Consider the following 22,870-nt stretch of genomic DNA (forward strand, 5'->3'; position numbering starts at 1 on the left):
TGGAAAGGAATTGAGTGGTATTATATGGAATGGAGTGGAGTTGAGTGGAAAGGAACGGAGTGGAGTGGAAAGGATTGCAATGGAAAGGAGTGGTGTGCAGTGGAATGGAACAGAGTGGAATGGAGTGTACTGGAATTCAGTGGAATTGAGGTACATGGTGGGGAATGGAATGGAGGGGAATGGTATGGAATGGAATGGAGTAGATAGGAATGGAATTGAGTAGAGTGGAGTGCAATGGAATGGAATGGAGTGGAGTGTGGTGAAGTGGAATGGAGTGGAATGGAGTGGAGTGGAGTGGAGTGAAATGGGAAGAAGGGGAGTGGAATGGATTGGAATGGAATGCAGTGGAGTGCAGTGGAATGGAATGGAAAGCAGTGGAATAGAGTGGACTGGAATGGAGTGGAATGGAATGAAATGGAATGGAATGGAGAGGAGTGAAGTAGAATAGAATGGAGAGGAATGGAATGGAAAGGAATGAAGTAGGATGTAATGGAGTGGAGTGGAGTCGAATGGAATGGAGGCGAGAGGAGTGGAGTGGAATACAATGGAATGGAAAAGAGAAAAATGGAGTGGAATGGAATGCAGTGGAATGGAGTGGAATGGAGTCGAATGGAATGGAGGGGAGAGGAGTGGAGTGGAATACAATGGAATGGAATGGAGAAAAATGGAGTGGAATGGAATGCAGTGGAATGGAATGGAATGGAGTTGAGTGCAGTGGAAAAAGATTGCAGAAGAATGGAATGGAATGGAGTGGAATGGATTCAAATGGAATGGAGTGGAATGGAATGTAGTGGAATGGAACTGAATATGATGGAATGGGGTGGAAAGGAGTGGAATGCAAAGGAATGCAATGGAAAGGAATGGAATGGAAAGGAATGGAATGGAATGGAATGGAATGCAGAGGAGTGGAGTGGAATGCAGTGGAGTGGAAAGGAGTGGAGTCTAGTTGAATGGAAAGAAAGGGGTGAAGTGGAATGGTGTGGAGGGGAGTGAAAAGGAGTGGGATGGAATGGAATGGGGTGGAGTGGAGTGGGGTGGAATGGTATACAACGGGGTGGAGGGAAATGGAATGGAATACAATGGACTGGAGTGGATGCAGTGGAATGGAGTGGAGTGGAGTGGACTGGAATGAAGAGGAATGGAGTGGATTGGAGTGGATTGGAGTGGAATGGACTGGAGTGGAATGTAGTGGAATGGAATGGAAAGGAATGGAAAGGAGTGGAATGGAAAGGAATCGAGTGGAAGGAGTGGAGTTTAGTGGAGTGGAATGGATTGGAGTGGAGTGGAGTGGAAGGGAATGGAGTACAGTTCAGTGGAATGGAATGGAATGGAGTGAAATGGAATGGAAAGGAATGTAGTGGAATGGAATGGAGTGGAGTGGAATGGAGTGGAATGGAATGGAATGGCGAGGAGAGGAATGGAGTGGAGTGGATTGGAATCGGGTGGAAAGGAATGGAGTGGTACTAAATGAAATGGAGTGGAGTTGAGTGGAACTGAAAGGAGTGGAGTGGAATGGATTGCAATGGAATGGAGTGGAGTGCAGTGGAATGGAATAGAGTCGAATGGAGTGTACTGGAATTCAGTGGAATGGAGTGGAATGGTGTCGAGTGGAATGGAGTGGAATGGTATGGAATGGAATGGAGTAGACAGGAATGGAATGGAATGTAGTGGAGTGAAGCGGAATGGAATGGAGTGGAGTAGAGTGGTTTGCAGTGGAAGGGAGTGGAGTGGAATTGAGTGTAGTGAAGTGGAATGGAAAGAAGAGGAGTGGAAGGGATTGGAATGGAATGCAGTGGAGTCCAGTGGAATGGAATGGAAAGTAGTGGAGTGGAGTGGAGTGGACTGGAATGGAGTGGAATGGAGAAGAATAGAGTGGAGTGGAATGGAATGGAATGCAATGGAATGGATTGGAGTGGAATGTAGTGGAATAGAATGGACAGGAATGGAATGGAAAGGAATGCAGTAGAATGGAATGGAGTGGAGTGGATTTGAGTGGAATGGAGTGGAATGGAATGGAGGTTAGAGGAGCGTAGTGGAATACAACGGAATGGAATGAAGTTAAATGGAGTGGAATGGAATGGAGTGGAATGGGGTGGAGTGGAGAGGAGTGCAGTGGAAAGGATTGCAGACGAATGGAAGGGAATGGAATGGAATTGAGTGGAGTGGATTGGAATGGACTGGAATGTAGTGGAATGGAATGAAACAGGGTGGAATGGAATGGAATGTAGTGGAATGGAATGGAGTAGCATGGAATGGAGTGGAGTTGAATGGAAAGGAGTGGAATGGAAAGGAGTGGAATGGAATGGAATGGATTGGAATGCAGAGGATTGAAATGGAATGGAGTGGAAAGGAAAGAAGTGGAGTCTAGTTGAATGGTAAGGAATGAGGTGGAGTGGAATGGAGTGGAGTGGAGTGGAATGGAGTGGGAAGGAGTGCAGTGTAATGTATTGTCGTGGAGTGGAGTGAAGTGGGGTGGAAAGAAGTGGAATGTAATGGAGTGGAATGCATTAGCATACAATGGAGTGGAGTGGAGTGCAGTGGAATGGAATGGAGTGGAGTGGAGTGGACTGGAATGAAGTGGAATGGAGTGGATTGTGGTGGAATGGACTGGAGTGGAATGTAGTGGAATGGAATGGAAAAGAGTAGAGTGGAGAGGAATGGAGTGCAGTGGAATTGAGTGGAGTGGAGTGGAATGGAGTGCAGTGGAGTGGAATGGAATGCAGTGGAGTGGAGTGGAGTGGAATGGAATGGATTGGAGTGAAACGCAATGGAAAGGAATGTAGTGAAATGGAATGGAGTGGAGTGGAATGGAGTGGAATGGAATGGAGTGGAGTGGAGCGGATTGGAATGGAATGGAGTGGAGTGGAGCAGAGTGGAATGGAATGGAGTGGAGTGGAGCGGAGTGGAATGGAATGGAGTGGAGTGTAGTGTAACGGAATGGAGTGTAGTGGAGTGGAATGGAATGCAATGGAGTTAAATGTAGTGGAATAGAATGGAGTGGAATGGAGTGGATTGGAGTTGACTGCAGTGGAGAGGATTGCAGTGGAATAAAATGCAATGGAATAGAGTGGAGTGCAGTGAAATTGAATGGAATGGAACTCAATGGAGTGGAATGGAATGGAATGTATTGGGATGGAGTGGAATAGCATAGAATTGAGTGGAGTGCAGTGGAATGGAGTGGAGTGCAGAGTAAAGTAGTGGAATGGAATGGAATGGAATGGAATGCAGTGGAATGGAATGGAAAGGAATGCAGAGGAGTGGAGTGGAATGGCATGGAAATGAATGAAGTGGAGTGGAGTTGAATTGATTGCAACAGAGTGGAGTGGAATGGAGTGGAGTGGAGTGGACTGGAGTGGCGTGGAATGGAGTGGAGTGGAATGGATTGGAAAGGAAAGGAGTGGAGTCGAGTGTAGTGCAATGAAATAGAATGGAGTGGAGTGGACTGGAATAGAGTGGAACGGAGTGGAATGGACTGGAGAGTAATGTAGTGGAAGGAATGGAATAGAGTGGAATGGAATGGAGTGGAGTGGAGTGAAGTGGAGTGTAGTTGAGTGGAGTGGAATTTAATGGAGTGGAATGAAGTGTAATGGAATAGAATGGAGTAGAGTTGAGGGGAATGGAATGGAATGGAGTCAAATGGAATGGAAAGGAATGCAGTGGAATGGAATGGAGTTGAGTGGAGTGGAGTGGAATGAAATGGAATGGAGAGGGATGGAGTAGAATGAAATGGAGTGTAATGGAGTGGAGTTGAGTGGAGTGGAGTGGAATGGGTTGGAGTGGATTGGAATGGAGTGTAGTGGAATGGAATGGGGTGGAATGGAATTGAGTAAAATGGAATGGAGTGGAGTGGAGTGGAATGAAGTGGATTGGAATGGAATGGAATGGAGGGGAATGCAATGGAATTAAATGGAGTGAATTGGATTTGAATGGAGTGGAGTGAGTAGGTATGGAGTTGAATGAAATGCAATGGATTGGAGTGGAGTGGATTCCAGTGGAGTGGATTCCAGTAGAGAAGAATGGAATGGAATGGAGTGGAATGGAATGGAATGGAACGGAATGGAATGGAGTGGAGTGGAATTTAGTGGAGTGGAGAGGAATGGACTGGAATGGAGGGGAGTGGAATGGAACTGAATGGAATGGACTGGGTTGGAGTGGAATGGAAAGGAACGGAATGCAGTGGAATAGAATGGAATGGAGAGAAGTGGAATGGAATGGCATGTAATATTGTAGAGTGTAGTGGAGTGGAGTGGATTGGAGAGGAATGGAGTGTAGTGGACTGGAATGGAGAGGAATGGAATGGAATGCAGGGGAATGGAATGGAATGCAGTGGAGTGGAGTGGAGTGGAGTGTAATGGAATGGAGTGGAGGGGAATGGAATGGAATGGAGTGGCGTGCATTGGAGTGGAATGGAGTGGAGTGGTGCGGTTTGGAGTGGAATGGAGTGGAGTGGAGTGGAATGTAATGGAATGGAGTGGAGAGGAATGGAATGGAATGGAATGGAGTGGAGTAGAGTGGAGTGGAGTGGAGTGGAGAGGTGCCGAGTGGAATTGAGTGGATTGTAGTAGAATGCAGTGGAATGGAACGAAACGGAATGGAATGGAATGGAGTGGAATGCAATGGAATGTAGTGGAGTGAAATGGAGTGGAGTGTATTGGAATGCCGTTGAAAGGAATGCAGTGGTATTAAAAGGAATTTAGTGGAGTGGAGTGGAATGGAACGGAGTGGAGTGGAATGGATTGGAATGGATTAGAGTGGAGTGCTGTTTAATGGAATGGAGTGGAATGCAGTCTGCTGGAATTCAGTGGAATAGAGCAGAATGCTGTGGAACGGAATTGAGTGAAATAGAGTGGAATGGCATGGAAAAGAATGTAGTAGAGTGTAATTGAATGGAGTGGAGTGGATTCGAGTGGAGTGGAGTGGAGTGCAGTGGAATGGAGTGGATTGGAATGGAGTGGAGTGGAATTGAGTGGAGTGGAGTGGAATGGAAAGAAGTGTAGTAGAATGGATTGGAATGGAGTGGAGTGGAGTGGAATTCAGTGGAGATGAATGAAATTGAGTGAAGTGGAGTGGAGTGGAATGGAGTGGAATGAAATGGAATGGAATGGAGTGAAGTGGAATGTAGTTGAGTGTCATGGAATGGAGAGGAATGAAAGGAGAGGAAAGGAATGGAGTGGAGTGGAGTTGTATGGAGTGGTGTAGAATGGAAAGGAGTGGAATGGAATGAAGTGGACTGGTATGGAGTGTAATGGAATGGAATAAAGTGGAAGGGAATGGATTGGAAAGGCATGGTGTGGAATGGAGTGGAATGGAGGGGAGTGGAGTGGAATGGAGTGGAGTGCAGTGCAATGGAGTGGATTGGAATGGAGTGGAGTGGAATTGAGTGGAGTGGAGTGGAATGGAAAGAAGTGTAGTAGAATGGATTAGAATGGAGTGGAGTGGAGTTCAGTGGAGATGAATGAAATTGAATGAAGTGAAGTGGAGTGGAATGGAGTGGAATGAAATGGAATGGAATGGAATGGAGTGAAGTGGAATGTAGTTGAGTGTCGTGGAATGGAGAGGAATGAAAGGAGAGGAAAGGAATGGAGTGGAGTGGAGTTGTATGGAATGGTGTAAAATGGAAAGGAGTGGAATGGAATGAAGTGGACTGGTATGGAGTGTAATGGAATGGAATAGAGTGGAAGGGAACGGAGTGGAAAGGCATGGTGTGGAATGGAGTGGAATGGAGGGGAGTGGAGTGTAATGGAATGGAATGTACTGGAATGGAGTGGAGTGGAATGGATGGAATGGATGGGTATTGAGTGGAGTGGAGTGGAATGGACTGGAATGGAGTGGAATGGAATGGCATGGAATGGAGTGGCACGGAAAGGAAACGAGTGGAATGGAATGGTATGGCATGGAATAGAATGGAGTGGAATGCAGTGGAGTGGAGTGGAATTCAGGGGAGTGGAATGGTGTGGAGTGGAGATGAATGGAAAGGAATGGAGTGGCATGGAATGGAGTGGAGTGGAAGTGGAATGGGTTGTAATGGCATGGAATGGATTGGAATGGATTGGAGTGGAGCGGAGTGGAGCGGAAAGTAATGGAATGGATTGGAATGGAATGGAGTGAAGTGCAGTGGAATGGAAAGGAATGGCGTGGAGGAGTTGAGTTGACTGCAATGGAGTGGAAGGGAGTGGAATGGAGTGGATTAGATTGGAGTGGAACTGAGGGGAATGGATTGGAGTGGAATGGAGTAGAGTGGAATGGAATGGAGTGGAATGAAGTGGAGTAGAGCTGAGTGGAGTGGAGTGGAGTGGAGTGGAATGGAATGGAATGGAATGGAGTGGATTGGAGTTGAATGCAGTGGAGTGGATAGGAATTGAGTTGAATGGAACGGAATGGAATGGAGTGGATTGGAGTGGAGTGGAGTGGACTGGAGTAGAGAATAATGGAAAGGAATGGAGTGAAATGAAACGGAATGGAATGGAATGGAATGGAGTGCAGTGGAATTTAGTGGAGTGGAGTGGATTAGAATGGAGGGGAGTGGAATGGAATGGAATGGAATGAGGTGGAGTGGAATGGAATGGAAAGGAACGCAGTGGAATAGAATGGAATGGAGAGAAGAGGAATGGAATAGCATGGAATATAGTGGAGTGGAATGGAGTGGAGTGGATAGGAGTGGATTGGAGAGGAATGGTGCGTAGTGTCCTGGAATGGAGTGGAATGGAATGGAATGCAGTGGAATGGAATGGAATGGAATGGAATGGAATGGAATGGAATGGAGTGGAGTGGAGTGGAGTGGAGTGTAATGGAATGGAGTGGAGTGGAATGGAATGGAATGGAATGGAATGGAGTGGAGTGGAATGGAATGGAATGGAGTGGAATGGAATGGAATGGAATGGAATGGAGTGGCTTGGAATGGAGTGGAATGGAGTGGAGAGGAGTGGTGTGGAGTGGAATGGAGTGGAGTGGAGTAGAATGGAATGAAATGGAGTGGAGTGGAGTGGAGTGGTGTGGAGTGGATTGGAATGGAGTGGAGTGGAGTGGAATGCAATGGAATGGAGGGGGTGGAATGGAATGGAGTGGATTGGAATGGAGTGGAATGGAATGTAGTAGTATTAAATGGAATGGAGTGGAGTGGATTGGATTGGAATGGAGTGGAGTGGAATGGATTGGAATGGAGTGGAGTGCAGTGGAATGGAATGGAGTGGAATGGAATGTACTGGTATTCAGTGGAATGGAGTGGAATTGTATAGAATGGAATGCAGTAGAGTGGAATGGAATGTAGTGGAGTGGAGTGGAGAGGAGTGGAATGGAGTGGAGTATAGTGGAGTGGAATGGAGTGGAGTGGAGTGGAATAGAAAGAAGTGGAGTGGGATTGAATGGAATGGAGTGGAGTGGAGTGGAGTGGAATAGAAAGAAGTGGAGTGGGATTGAATGGAATGGAGTGGAGTGGAGTGAACTGGAATGGAGTGGAATGGATTGGAATGGACTGCAGAGGGATGGAGTGGAATGGAATTGAATTAAGTGGAGTGGATTGGAATGGAATGCAGAGGAATCGAATGGTACGGAATGAAGTGGAATGAAATGGAGTGCAGTGGAATGGAGTGGAATGGAATGGAGTGTTGTGTAGCGGTTTGGAATGGAATGGAATGGAATGGAGTTAAGTGGAGTGAAATGGAATGGAGTGGAAGAGAGTCGAGTAGAATGCTGGGGAGAGGATTGAAGTGGAATGGAATAGAATGGAATTAAGTGGAGTGGAATGGAAAGGACTGGAATGGAGTGGAATGGAATGCAGTGTGGCAGAAAGGAATGGAATGTATTGGAATGGAGTTTAGTGGCTTGGAATGGAGTGAGGTGGAGTGGAATGGAGTGGAATGGAATGGAATGGAATGGAGTGGAATGGAATGCAGATGAGTGGAGTGGAATGGAGTGGAGTGGAATGGAAAGGAATGGAGTGGAGTGAAAAGGAGTGGAGTGGAGTGGAATGGAGTGGAAAGGAATGGTGAAATGTAATAAGAGATGAGATTGTGCTGCGGCACTCCAGCCTGTGTGATAGAGTGAGATCGTGTCAAAAGAAGAGAATGGAATGGAATGGAGTGGAATGGAATGAAATGTAATCAAATGGAATGGATTGGAAAGGTGAAATTAAATGTGAGCTGAGATTTTGCCACTGCACTCCAGCCTGTGTGAGAGAGTCAGGTCGTGTGGTAAGAAAGAAATGGAATGGAATGGAGTGTACTGGAATGGAATGGAATAGAATGAAGTGTAGTGGAGACCAGTGGAGTGGATTGGAGTGCAGTGAAGTGGAATGATGTGGAGTGGAATTTGATGTAATGAAGTGGAATGGAGTTCAGTGGAGTAGAGTGGAGTGTAGTGGAGTGGAAAAGATTGGAATGGAATGGAATGGAATGGACAGGAGTGGAGTGGAGTGCAGTTGAAAGGAATGGAATGGAGTGGAGGAGGGTGAGGTGGAGTGGTATGAAATGCAATGGAATGGTAAAATGAAATGAGAGATGAGATTGTGCCAATGCACTCCAGCATGTGTGACAGAGTGAGATCCTGTCCAAAGAAAGGAATGGAATGGAATGGAGTGGAAGAAATGGAATGGAATTGAATGGAGTGGAGTGCAGTGGAGTAGAGTGGAGTAGAGTTGAATGGAGTGGAGTGGAGTGGAACAGGATTGAATGGAATTGAATGGAGTTGAGTGGAGTGGAGTGGAAGAGAAAGGAATGGAATGGGATGGAATGGAATGGAATGGAGTGGAGTGGAGTGGAGTGGAATGGAGTGGAATTGAATGGAATGGAATGGAGGGGAGAGAAGTGGATTTGAGTGTTCTGGAGTGGAATGGAATGTGATGGAGTGGAATGGAATGGAGTGAAGTGGAGTGGAAGGGAGTGGAATGGAATGGGTTGGATCAAATGGACTGGAGTGGTGTGGAGTGGAGTTGACTGGAGTGGAATGGAGTGGAATGGAATGGGACAGAATGGACTGGATTGGAGTGGAGTGGAATGGAGTGGAATGGAATCAGACGGAATGGACTGGATTGGAGTGGAGTGGAATGGAGTGGAATGGAATGCAATGGAATTGAATGGAAAGGAATGGAATGGAATGGAATGGTGCAATGAAATGTGACCTGAGATTGTGTCACATCACTCCAGCCTGGGAGACAGAGTTAGATCCTCTCAAAAGAAAGGAATTGAATGGAATGAAGTGGAATGGAAGAGAATGGAAAGGAATGGAGTGCGGTAGAGTGGAGTGGAATTCAGTGGAGTGGAGTTTAGTGGAATGGAGTGGAATGGAATGAGATGGAATGGAATGGAGTGGAGTGGAGGTGTGGAGTGGTATGTAGGGGAGTGGTGTTGAATGTAGTAGAATGGAATGGAGTAGAGTGGAGTGGAGTGGAGGGGAAAGGAATGTAGTGGAGTGGAGTGAAATGGAATGAAGTGGATTGGAGTGTAATGAAATGGATTGGAGTGGAATGGAAAGGAGTGGAATGGAATGGAGTGCAACTGAATGGAGAGGAAGTGAGTGGAGTGGAATGGAATTGAATTAAGTGGAGTGGAATGGACTGGGAGGGGGTGGAGCTTAAGAGAGTGCAGTGGAGTTCAATGGAGTGGAGTGCAGTGGAATGTAATGCAGTGGTGTGGAGTGGAATGAAATGGAGTGGAGTAGAATGGAATGGAATTGAGTGGAGTGGTGCGGAGTGGACTGCAATAAAGTAGAGTGTAATGGAATGGGATGGATAAGAATGGAATGGAATGGAATGGAATGGAGTGGAGTGAAGTGGAATGGAGTGGAGTCGAATGAAGTAGAGGGGAATGGAATGGAATGGAGATGAATGGAATGAAATGGATTGGATTGGAATGGAAAGGAATGGAGAGGAGTGAAGTGGAATGGATTGGAGTGGAATGGAATGAATTGGAGTGGGGAGGAATGCAATGGAATGGAGTGGATTGGAATGGAGTGGAGTGGAATGGAGTGGAGTGGAGTACAGTGGAGATGAATGGAGTGGATTGGAATGGAGTGGAGTGGAATGGAGTGGAGTGGAGTACAGTGGAGATGAATGGAATGGATTGGAATGGAGTGGAGTGGAGTGGAGTGAAGTGGAATGAAAATGGAATGGAGTGGAGTGAGGTGGAATGGAAAGAAATGGAATTTAGAGGAATGGAATGGGGTGTAGTGCAGTGGAGTGTAATGGAGTGGAGTGGCATGGAGTGGAATGGCATGGAGTAGAATGGAGGGGAATGGAGTGGAATGGAGTGGAGAGGAGAGGAATGGAGTGGAATTGAATGGGATGGAATTGGATCAATTGCATTGTACTGGAGTGGAGTGGAGTGGAATGGACTGGAATGGAATACAATGGAATGGAATGTAGCAGAGTGTATTTTAGTGGAGTGGAGTGGGGTCGAATGATATGGAATAGAATGGAATGCAATGGAATGAAACAGAATGGTGAAATGAAATGTGAGCTGAGTTTGTTCCACTGCACTCCAGCCTGGGTGACTGAGTGATATCCTATCGAAAGAAAGGAATGGAATGGAATGGAGTGGAATGGAATGGAATGGAATGGAGTGGAATGGAATGGAATGGAATGGTGTGGAGGGGAGTGGAGTGGAATGGTGTGCAATGGAGTGGAATGGAATGGGATGAAATGGAGTGGAGTGGAGTTGAGTGGAGTGGAGTGGAATGGAATGGAATGGAAAGGAGTGGAACGAAGTGGAGTGGAGTGGAGTGGAATGGAGTGGAATGGAATAGGATGGAATGGAATGATGTGGAGGGGAGTGGAGTGGAGTGGTGTGCAATGGAGTGAAATGGAATGGGATGAAATGGAGTGGAGTGGAGTTGAGTGGAGTGGAGTGGAATGGAATGGAATGGAAAGGAGTGGAATGAAGTGGAGTGGAGTGGTGTGGAGTGGAATCTAATGGTATGGTGTGGAATGGAATGGAATGCAACAAAATGGAATGGTGAATTGAAATGTGAGCTGAGATTGTGCCACTGCACTCCAGCCTGGGTGAAAGAGAGATCCTGTAGAAAGAAACGAATGGAATCGAATGGAGTGGAATGGTATGGAACGGAATTGCATGGAGTGAAGTGGATTGCATTGGAGTGTAGTGGATTGGAGTGGAGTGGTGTGGAGTGGACTGGAATGAGGTGGAAAGAAATATGACGAGTGGGAATGGAATGGAGTGAAGTGGAGTGGATTAGGGTGGATTAGAATGGAACAGAATGGGATGGAATGGAATGGTGTTGATTGGAGTGGAGTGGAGCGAAACGCAATGGAATCGATTGGAGTGGATTGCAGTGGAGTGGATTGGAGTGGAAAGGAAGGGAATGCGATCGAATGGAATAGAATGGAAAGGAATGCTTAAATGAAATGTGAGCTGTGATTGTGCCACTGCTCTCCACCCTGCGTGAAAGAGTGAGATCCTTTCGAAAGAAAGGAATGGAAAGTAATGGAGTGGAAAGGAATGGAGTTGGATGGAATGGAGTGGAGAGAAGTGGAGTGGAGTTGTGTGGAATGGAGTGTAATTGAATGGTGAAATGAAATGTGAGCTCAGATTGCATCACTGCACTCCACCCTGTGTGACAGAGTGAGATCCTGTCAAAAGAAAGGAATGGAATGGAACGGATTGGAATGGAATGGAATGGAATGGAATGGAATGGAATGGAATGCAATGGAATGGAATGGGATGGAATGAAACGGAATTCAGTGGAGTGGAGTGGAGTGGAGTGGAATGAAATGGGATGGAATGGAATGGAGTGGAGTTTAGTGAAGTGGATTAGAGTGGAATGAAGTGGAATGGAATGGAGTGGAGGGGAGTGGAATGGAATGGGATGGAGTGGAATGGAATGGAGTGGATTGGAGTGAAGTGGAGTTGAATGGAATGGAATAGGATGGATGGAATGGAGTGCAGTGGTGTGGAATGTAGTGGACTGGAGTGGAATGGAGGGGTATGGAATGGGATGGAATGGAGTGGACTGGGCTGGAGTGGAGTGGAGTGGAATGGAATGGAATGGAATGGAATGGAATGGAATGGAATGGAATGCAATTTATTGGAATGGAATGGAATAGAATGGACTGCAATGGAATGGAATGGAAAGGAATGGAATGGAATGGAATGGAATGGTGAAATGAAATGTGACCTGAGATTGAGCCACTACACTTCAGCCTGGGAGACAGAGTCAGATTCTGTCAAAAGAAAGGAATTGAATGGAATGGAATGCAGTGGAGTGGAGTGGAGATGAGTGAAGTGGAGTGGAGAGGAATTTAGTGGAATGGAATGGGATGGAATGGAATGGAGTAGAGAGGGGTGGTTTGGAGTGGTATGCAGTGGAATGGAGTGGAATGTAGTGGAATGGAATGGGATGGAATGGAATGGAGTGGTGTGGAGTGGAGTGGAGTGGAATGGACAGGAATTTAAAAGATTAGAATGGGGTGGATTTCAGTTGAGTTGAATGGAGTGGAGTGGAGGGTGGTGCAATGGAATCGAATTGAAATGAATGGAATGAAATGGAATGGAGTGGAAAGGAATGGTGAAAGGACTTTTGAGCTGAGATTGGGCCACTGCACTCCAACTTGGAGACAGAGTGAGATCTCGTCAAAATAAAGTAATGGAGTGGAATGGAGTATAATAGAATGGAATTGAGTGGAATAGTATGGAATGGAATGGAATGCAATGGAAAGGAATGAATGGGATTGCAATGGAATTGAATAGTGAAATTAAATGGGATCTGAGATTGTGCCACTGCAATTCAGCCTGTGACACAGAGTGAGATCCTGTCGAAAGAAAGGAATGGAATGGACTGGAATGGAATGGAGTGGAAACGAGTGGAGTGGAGTGGAGTGGAGTTTAGTGGAGTGCAGTGGAATGGCGTGGAATGGAATGGGTTGAATGGAATGGAATGGAGTGGAGTGGAATGGAGTGGAGTGGAATGGAGTGGAATGGAATGGGATTGAGTTGGATGGAGTGGAGTGGAGTAGAATTGAGACGAGTGGAATGGATTGGAACAAAATGGAATGGAGTGGAATGGAATGGATTGTAGTGGAGTGGAATGGAATGGAATGGATTGTGGTGGAGTGGAATGGAATGGAATGTAAAGGAATGGAATGGTGAAATGAAATGTGAGCTGTGATTGTTGTACTACACGCCAGCCTGGGTGAGACAGAGAGAGATTCTGTCAGAAGAAAGGAATGGAATGGAATGGAGTGGAATGGAATGGAATGGAATGGAGTTAAGTGGAGTGGAATGGAGGGGAGTGCAGTGGAGTGTAATGCAGTGTAATGGAAAAGGATATAATGGAATGTAATGGAGTAGGATGGAGTCGAGTGGAGTGGAATGGAGCGGAATGGAATGGGATTGTATGTAGTGGATTGGAGTGGAGTGGACTCGAGTGGAGTGGAATGAAATGGAATATATTGGAGTGGACTGGAGTTGGGTGGATGCAGTGGAGTAGCTTGGAATGGAATGAAATAGAATGGAATCGAAAGGAATGGTGAAATGAAATGAGAGCTGAGATTGTGCCACTGCACTCCGGACTCCGGATCAGAGTGATATCCTGTCGAAAGAAATGTATGGAATGGAATGGGGTGGAATGGAATGGAATGGAGTGGATTGGAGTGGATTAGAGTGTAGTGATGTGGAGTGGAATGGAATGGTATTGAATGGAATTCAATCGAGTGTAGTGGAGAGTAGTGGAGTGGAGTGGAGTGGAATGGAGTGGAATGGAATGGAAGGTAATGGAATGGAGTGGAGTGGAGTGGAATCGAATGGAATTGTTTGAAATGCAATGGAATGGAATGTAATGATGAAATGAAATGTGAGCTGAGATTGTGCCAATATACTCCAGCCCAGTGACAGAGTGAGATCCTTTTGAAAGAAAGGAATGGAAAGGAATGGAGCAGAATGGAATGGAATGGAGTGAAGTGTAGAGGAGTGGAGTGAAATGGAGTGGAGTGGATTGGAATGAAATATAATGAAATGGAATGGAATGGTGAAATGAAATCCTGTCGAAAGAAAGGAATGTATTGGAATGGAGTGGAATGTAATGTAATCGAATGGATACGAGTGGAGTGTAGTGGAATGGAGTGGAATGGAATGGGATGGAATGGAATAGTGTGTAAGGGGGGGGGAGTGGGTGGAGTGCAATGGAGTGGAATGGAATTGGATGTAATGGAATGGAGTGGAGTGGAGTGGAGTTGAATGGAGTGGAGTGGGTTACAATGGAATGAATTATAATGGAATGGAATGGAATGGTGAAATAAAATGTGAGCTGAGATTGTGTCACTGCACTCCAGACTCTGTGACAGAGTGAGAGCCTGTCGAAAGAAAGGTGTGGAGTGGAATGGACTTGAATGGAGTAAAAGGAATGGAATGGAGTGGAGCAGAGTGGAGTGGATTGAAGTGTAGTGGAGTGGAATATAGTGGAATGGAATGGGATTGAATCTAATGGAGTTGAATGTACTGTAGTGGAGCCGAGTGGAATGGAATGGAGTGGAGTGGAGTGGAGTGAAGTGTAATGGCGTGGACTGGAGTAGAGTGGAATGGAGTGGAATGGGATGGGACGGATGGGAATGGAATGGAATGGAATGGAGTGGAGTGGAGTGGAATTGAATGGGATGGGATGGAATGGGATTGAGTGGATTGTACTGGATTGGAAGGGACTGGAATGGAATGTAGTTGAGTGGAGTTTAGTGGGGTGGAGTGGAGTCGAGTCATATGTTATGGAAAGGAATGGAATGCAATGGAATGCAACAGAATGGTGAAATGAAATGTGAGCTGAAATTGTTCCACTGCACTCAAGCCTTGGTGACTGAGTGATATCCTGTTGAAAGAAAGGAATTGAATGGAATGGAGTGGAATGGAATAGAATCGAATGGAATGGATTGGTGTGAAGTTGAGTTGAGTGGACTGGAGTGGAATGGAGTGGAATGGAATGAGATGGAATGGAATGGTGTGGAGGGGAGTGGGGTGGAGTGGAGTGGAGTGCAATGGAGTGGAATGGAATGGGATGTAATGGAGTGGAGTGGAGTTAGGTGGAGTGCAATGGAATGGAATGGAAAGGAGTGGAATGGACTGGAGTGGGGTGCAGTGGAATGGAATGGAATGGAGTGGAATGGAATGGAATGGAATGCAATGAAATAAAATGGTGAATTGAAATGTGAGCTGAGATTGTACCACTGTACTCCAGCCTGGGTGATAGAGTGAGATCCTGTCAAAAGAAAGGAATGGAATGGAATGGAGTGGAATGGAATGAATGGAGTGGAATGGAATGGAATGGAATGGAATGCATTGAAGTGCAGTGGATTGGAGTGTAGTGGATGGGAGTGGTGTGGTGTGGAGTGGACTGGATTGAGGTGGAATGGAATGTGATGGATTTGAATGGAATGGAGTGGAGTGGAGTTGAGTAGGGTGAATTAGATTGGAATGGGATGGGATGGAACCGAATGGTGTTGAATGGAGTGGAGTGAAGTGAAATGGAATGGAATGGAGTGGAGTGGATTGGAGTGGAAAGGAATAGAATGCGATGGAATGGAATGCAATGGAAAGGAATGCTTAAATGAAATGTGAGCTGTGATTGTGCCACTGCACTCCACCTTGCGTGAAAGCGTGAGATCCTTTCGAAAGAAAGAATTGGAAAGTAATGGAGTGGAATGGAATGGAGTAGGATGGAATGGAGCGGAGTGGAGTTGTGTGGAATGGAATGTAATTGAATGGTGAAATGAAATGTGAGCTCAGATTGCGCCACTGCACTCCAGCCTGTGTGACAGAGTGAGATCCTTTCAAAAGTAAGGAATGAAATGGAATGGAATGGATTGGAGTGGAATGGAATGGAATGGAGTGGAATGGGATGGAATGGAATGGAATGGAATGGAATGGAATAGCATGGAATGGAACGGAATTCAGTTGAGTGGAGTGGAGTGGAATGAAATGGGATGGAATGGATTGTAGTTTAGTGGAGCAGAGTGGAGTGGAGTGGATTGGAGTGGAATGAAGTAGAATGGAATGGGATGGAATGGAATGGAGTGGAGTGGAGTGGAGTGGAATGGAATGGAACGGAAGGGAGTGGTGTGGTGTGGAGTGGACTGGATTGAGGTGGAATGGAATGTGATGGATTTGAATGGAATGGAGAGGAGTGGAGTTGAGTAGGGTGAATTAGATTGGAATGGGATGGGATGGAACCGAATGGTGTTGAATGGAGTGGAGTGGAGCGAAATGGAATGGAATGGAGTGGAGTGGATTGGAGTGGAAAGGAATAGAATGCGATGGAATGGAATGCAATGGAAAGGAATGCTTAAATGAAATGTGAGCTGTGATTGTGCCACTGCACTCCACCCTGCGTGAAAGCGTGAGATCCTTTCGAAAGAAAGAAATGGAAAGTAATGGAGTGGAATGGAATGGAGTGGGATGGAATGGAGGGAGTGGAGTTGTGTGGAATGGAATGTAATTGAATGGTGAAATGAAATGTGAGCTCAGATTGCGCCACTGCACTCCAGCCGGTGTGACAGAGTGAGATCCTTTCAAAAGTAAGGAATGGAATGGAATGGATTGGAGTGGAATGGAATGGAATGGAATGGAATGGAATGGAATGGAATAGCATGGAATGGAACGGAATTCAGTTGAGTGGAGTGGAGTGGAATGAAATGGGATGGAATGGATTGTAGTTTAGTGGAGCAGAGTGGAGTGGAGTGGATTGGAGTGGAATGAAGTAGAATGGAATGGGATGGAATGGAATGGAGTGGAGTGGAGTGGAGTGGAATGGAATGGAATGGAAGGGAGTGGAATGCAATTTAATGGAATGGTGAAATGAAATGTTTACTGAGATTGTGTCACTGCCCTCCACCCTGGGTGACAGGGTGAGATCCTCTCAAAAGAAAGAAATGGAAGGGAATGGAGTGGAATGGAATGGAATGGAATGAAGTGGACTGGGGTGGGTTGGAGTGGAGTGGTGTGTAGTGGAATGGACTAGAAAGGGATGGGATGGAATGGAATTGAGTGCAGCAGAGTGGAGTGGAGTGGAATGTAGTGGAATGGAATGGGATGGAATGGAAAGGAATGGAGTGTATAGGAATGAAGTGGAATGGAGTGGAGTGGAGTGGAGTGGAATGGAGTGGAAGGGAGTGGGATGGGGTGGAATGGAGTTGATTGGACAGGAGTGGAGTGGAATGGAGTGCAATGGCGTGGAGAGGAGTGGAGTGGAGAGGAATTGAATGGAATTTAATGGATTGGAATTTACTGGAGTTTAATTAAAATTAAGGTTCAAATCTGTGAGATGAATGTGTACATGACAAAGAAGTTTCCCAGAATGCTTCTGTGTAGTTGTTTTGTGAAGATATTTCCTTTTCCACCATAGGCATCAAATCACTCCAAATGTTCACTTGCAGATAGGACCAAAAGGGTCTTCCAAAACTGCTGAATCAAAAGTAAGATTCAACTCAGTGAGTTGAATGCACATATCACCAGGAAAGTTGTCAGAATGCTTCTGTCTATTTTTTATGTGAAGATATTTCCTTTTTCAACAAAGGCCTCAAAGCGGAAAAAATATCCACTTTCAGCTTCCACAAAAAGAGTGTTGGAAAACTGCTCAATGAAAAGTAAGATTCAAATCTGTGAGGCGAATGCACACGTCACAAAGAAGTTTGTAAGAATTCTTCTGTCTAGTTTTTAAGTGAATATATTTCCTTTTCCACTATAGGCCTCAAAACACTCCAAATGTCCACTCGCAGATTCTACAAAAAGGGTGTTTCTGAGCGGCTCAAACAAAAGAAAGATTAAACTCTGTGGGATGAATTCACATGTCACAATGATGTTCATCAGAATGCTTCTGTCTAATTTTACGTGAAGATGTTTCCTTTTCCACCATAGGCCTCAAAGCACTCCAAATGTCCACTTACAGATTCTACAAAAAGAGTGCTTCAAAGTTGCTCAATCACAAGTAAGGTTCAACTCTGTGAGATGAATGCATAAATCAAAAACAAGTTGGTCAGAATTCTTCTGTCTAGTTTATATGTGAAGATACTTCCTTTTCCACCACAGGCTTCAAAGTGCTCTAAATGTCCACTCGCAGATTCTACAAAAAGGGTGTTTCAAAGCTGCTCAATAAAAAGAAAACTTCAAATCTGTGAGATCAATGCACACATCACAAAGAAGTGTCACAGAATGCTTCTGTATAGTTTTTATGCCAAGATATTTTCTTTTCCACCAAAGGCCTCAAAGAGCACCAAATGTCTACTACCAGATTCTATAAAAAGAGTGTTTCAAAGCTGCTCAGTCAAAAGAAAGGTTCAGCTCTGCGATATGAATACACAAGTCACAAAGAAGTTTGTCAGAATGCTTCTGTATAGTTTTTATGTGAAGATATTTCCTTTTCCACCATAGGTTTCAAAGCGCTCCAAATGTTCACTTGCAGATTCTACAAAAAGAGTGTTTCTAAACTGCTCATTGAAAACTAAGGTTCTACTCTGTGAGATGAATGTACACAACACAAAGAAGTTTGTCAGAATGCTTCTGTCTAGTTTTTATGCGAAGTTATGTCGTTTTCCAACACAGGCCCCAAAGTGCTCCAAATGTCCACTTGCAGATTCTACAGAAAGACTGTTTCAAAGCTGCCAAATCAAAAGAAAGGTTCTACTCTGTGAGACGAATGCACACATCACAAAGAAGTGTCTCAGAATGCTTCTGTCTATTTATTATATGAAGATATTTCATTATCCACCATAGACCTCAAGGCGCTCAAAATGTATACTTGAAGATTCTACAAAAAGAGTGTTTCCAGACTGCTGAATCAAAAAAAGTTTCAACTCTGTGAGATGAATGCACACGTCACAGAGAAGTTTTTCAGAATGCTTCTCTCTAGCTTTTATGTGACGATATTTCATCTTCCACCGTAGGCCTCAAAGCACTCCAATTGTTCACACGTAGATTCTACAAAAACAGTGCTTCAAAGCTAGTCAATCAAAATAAAGGTTCAACTCTGTGAGATGAATGCACACATCTCAAAGAAGTTTGTCAGAATGCTTCTGTCTAGTTTTTATGTGAAAATATTTCCTTTTCCACCATAGGCCTCAAAGCGCCCCAAAGATCAACCTGCAAATTCTATAAAAAGCGTGTTTAAAAACTGCTCAATCGAAAGTAAGGTTCAACTCCGTGAGATGAATGAACACATCGAAAAGAAATTTCTCATAATGCTTCCCTCTAGTTCTTATGAGAAGTTACTTCCTTCTCCACCATAGGCATCACATCACTCCAAACGTTGACTTGCAGGTAGTACAAAAAGGGTCTTTCAAAACTGCTCCATCAAAGGTAAGGTTCAACTCTGTGAGATGATTGCACACATCACAAAGAATTTTGTAAGAAATCTTCCGTCTACTTTTAATGTGAAGATATTTCCTTTTCCACCATAGGCCTCAAAGCACTCCTAATGTGAAATTGCAGATTCTACAAAAATAGTGTTTCAAAACTGCTGAATGAGAACTAAGGTTGAACTCTGTGAGATGAATGCACACATCACAAAGAAGTATGTCAGATTCTTCTCTGTAGTTTTTATGTGAAGATATTAGCTTTTCCACCATAGGCCTCAAAGCCTTCCATATGTCCTCTCGCAGATTCTACAAAAAGGGTGTTTCAGAGCTGCTCAAGCAAAGGAAAGGTCAAACTCTGTGAGCTGAATGCAAACGTCACAGAGAAGTTTGTCAGCATGCTTCTGTATAGTTTTTATGTGAAGATATTTCTTTTTCCACCATTGGCATCAAAGTGCTCCAAATGTACACTTGCGGATACTACAAAAAGAGTGTTTCAAAACTGCACAATTAAACGTAAGGTTCATCTCTGTGAGGTGAATGCAAAAATCACAAAGAAGTCTGTCAGAAAACTTCTCTCTAATTTTATGTGAAAATATTTCTTTTTCCATCATAGGCCTCAAAGCGCTCCAAATGTCCACTTGCAGATTCTACAAAAAGAGTGCTTCAAGGCTGCTCAATGAAAAGTAAGGTTCAACTCTGTGAGACGAATGCACAAATCATGAAGAAGTTTGTCAGAATTCTTCTGACTAGTTTATATATGAAGATATTCCCTTTTCCACAATAGGCTTTAAAGCCCTCCAAATGTCCTCTCGCAGATTCTACAAAAAGCGTGTTTCAAAGCTGCTCAGTCAAAAGAAAGGTTCAACTCTGTGAGATTAATGCACACGTTACAGAGAAGTTTGTGAGAATCCTTCTGTCTAATTTTTATTTGAAGATATTTCCTTTTCCACCATAGGCCTCAAAGCGCTCCAAATGTCCACTTGCAGATGCTATAAAAAGAGTTTTTCCATTTGATCGCATCGGCTCCTGAGGCTTCTGCATTCTTCACGTAGTTCTCGAGCCTTGGTTTTCAGCTCCATCAGCTCCTTTAAGCACTTCTCTGTATTGGTTATTCTAGTTATACATTCTCTAAATTTTTTTCAAAGTTTTCAACTTCTTTGCCTTTGGTTTGAATATCCTCCTGTAGCTCGGAGTAATTTGATCGTCTGAAGCCTTCTTCTCTCAGCTCGTCAAAGTCATTCTCCGTCCAGCTTTGTTCCGTTGCTGGTGAGGAACTGCGTTCCTTTAGAGGAGGAGAGGTACTCTGGTTTTTAGAGTTTCCAGTTTTTCTGCTCTGTTTTTTCCCCATCTTTGTGGTTTTATCTACTTTTGGTCTTTGATGATGGTGATGTACAGATGGGTTTTTGGTGTGGATGTCCTTTCTGTTAGTTTTCCTTCTAACAGACAGAACCCTCAGCTGCAGGTCTGTTGGAGTACCTGGCCGGCCGTGTGAGGTGTCAGTCTGCCCCTGCTGGGGGGTGCCTCCCAGTTAGGCTGCTCGGGGGTCAGGGGTCAGGGACCCACTTGAGGAGGCAGTCAGCCCGTTCTCAGATCTCCAGCTGCGTGCTGGGAGAACCACTGCTCTCCTCACAGCTGTCAGACAGGGACATTTAAGTCTGCAGAGGTTACTGCTGTCTTTTTGTTTGTCTGTGTCCTGCCCCCAGAGGTGGAGCCTACAGAGGCAGGCAGGCCTCCTGATACCAAAGCCTGGCAGAGACACAACAAAAAAAGAGAATTTTAGACCAATATCCTTGATGAACATTGATGCAAAAATCCTCAATAAAATACTGGCAAACAGAATCCAGCAGCACATCAAAAAGCTTATCCACCATGATCAAGTGGGCTTCATCCCTGGGATGCAAGCCTGGTTCAATATACGCAAATTAATAAATGTAATCCAGCATATAAACAGAACCAAAGACAAAAACCACATGATTATCTCAATAGATGCAGAAAAGGCCTTTGACAAAATTCAACAACCCTTCATGCTAAAAACTCTCAATAAATTAGGAATTGATGGGACATATCTCAAAATAATAAGAGCTATTTATGACAAACCCACAGCCAATATCATACTGAATGGGCAAAAACTGGAAGCATTCCCTTTGAAAACTGGCACAAGACAGGGATGCCCTCTCCCACCACTCCTATTCAACATAGTGTTGGAAGTTCTGGCCAGGGCAATTAGGCAGGAGAAGGAAATAAAGGGTATTCAATTAGGAAAAGAGGAAGTCAAATTGTCCCTGTTTGCAGATGACATGATAGTATATCTAGAAAACCCCATTGTCTCAGCCCAAAATCTCCTTAAGCTGATAAGCAACTTCAGCAAAGTCTCAGGATACAAAATCAATGTGCAAAAATCACAAGCATTCTTATACATCAATAACAGACAAACAGAGAGCCAAATCATGAGTGAACTCCCATTCACAATTGCTTCAAAGAGAATAAAATACCTAGGAATCCAACTTACAAGGGATGTGAAAGACCTCTTCAAGGAGAACTACAAACCACTGCTCCAGGAAATAAAAGAGGATACAAACAAATGGAAGAACATTCCATGCTCATGGGTAGGAAGAATCAATATCATGAAAATGGCCATCCTTCCCAAGGTAATTTACAGATTCAATGCCATCCCCATCAAGCTACCAATGACTTTCTTCACAGAATTGGAAAAAACTACTTTAAGGTTCATATGGAACCAAAAAAGAGCCCGCATCGCCAAGTCAATCCTAAGCCAAAAGAACAAAGCTGGAGGCATCACACTACCTGACTTCAAACTATACTACAAGGCTACAGTAACCAAAACAGCATGGTACTGGTACCAAAACAGAGATATAGATCAATGGAACAGAACAGAGCCGTCAGAAATAATGCCACATATCTACAAGAATCTGATCTTTGACAAACCTGACAAAAACAAGAAATGGGGAAAGGATTCCCTATTTAATAAATGGTGCTGGGAAAACTGGCTAGCCATATGTAGAAAGCTGAAACTGGATCCCTTCCTTACACCTTATACAAAAATCAATTCAAGATGGATTAAAGACTTAAATGTTAGACCTAAAACCATAAAAACTCTAGAAGAAAACCTAGGTATTACCATTCAGGACATAGGCATGGGCAAGGACTTCATGTCTAAAACACCAAAAGCAATGGCAACAAAAGCCAAAATTGACAAATGGGATCTAATTAAACTCAAGAGCTTCTGCACAGCAAAAGAAACTACCATCAGAGTGAACAGGCAACCTACAAAATGGGAGAAAATTTTCGCAACCTACTCATCTGACAAAGGGCTAATATCCAGAATCTACAATGAACTCCAACAAATTTACAAGAAAAAAACAAACAACCCCATCAAAAAGTGGGCGAAGGACATGAACAGACACTTCTCAAAAGAAGACATTTATGCAGCCAAAAAACACATGAAAAAATGCTCACCATCACTGGCCATCAGAGAAATGCAAATCAAAACCACAATGAGATACCATCTCACACCAGTTAGAATGGCAATCATTAAAAAGTCAGGAAACAACAGGTGCTGGAGAGGAT

Source organism: Pongo abelii, chromosome 22 (genome assembly GCF_028885655.2).
Source record: "Pongo abelii isolate AG06213 chromosome 22, NHGRI_mPonAbe1-v2.0_pri, whole genome shotgun sequence".
NCBI lineage: Eukaryota > Metazoa > Chordata > Mammalia > Primates > Hominidae > Pongo > Pongo abelii.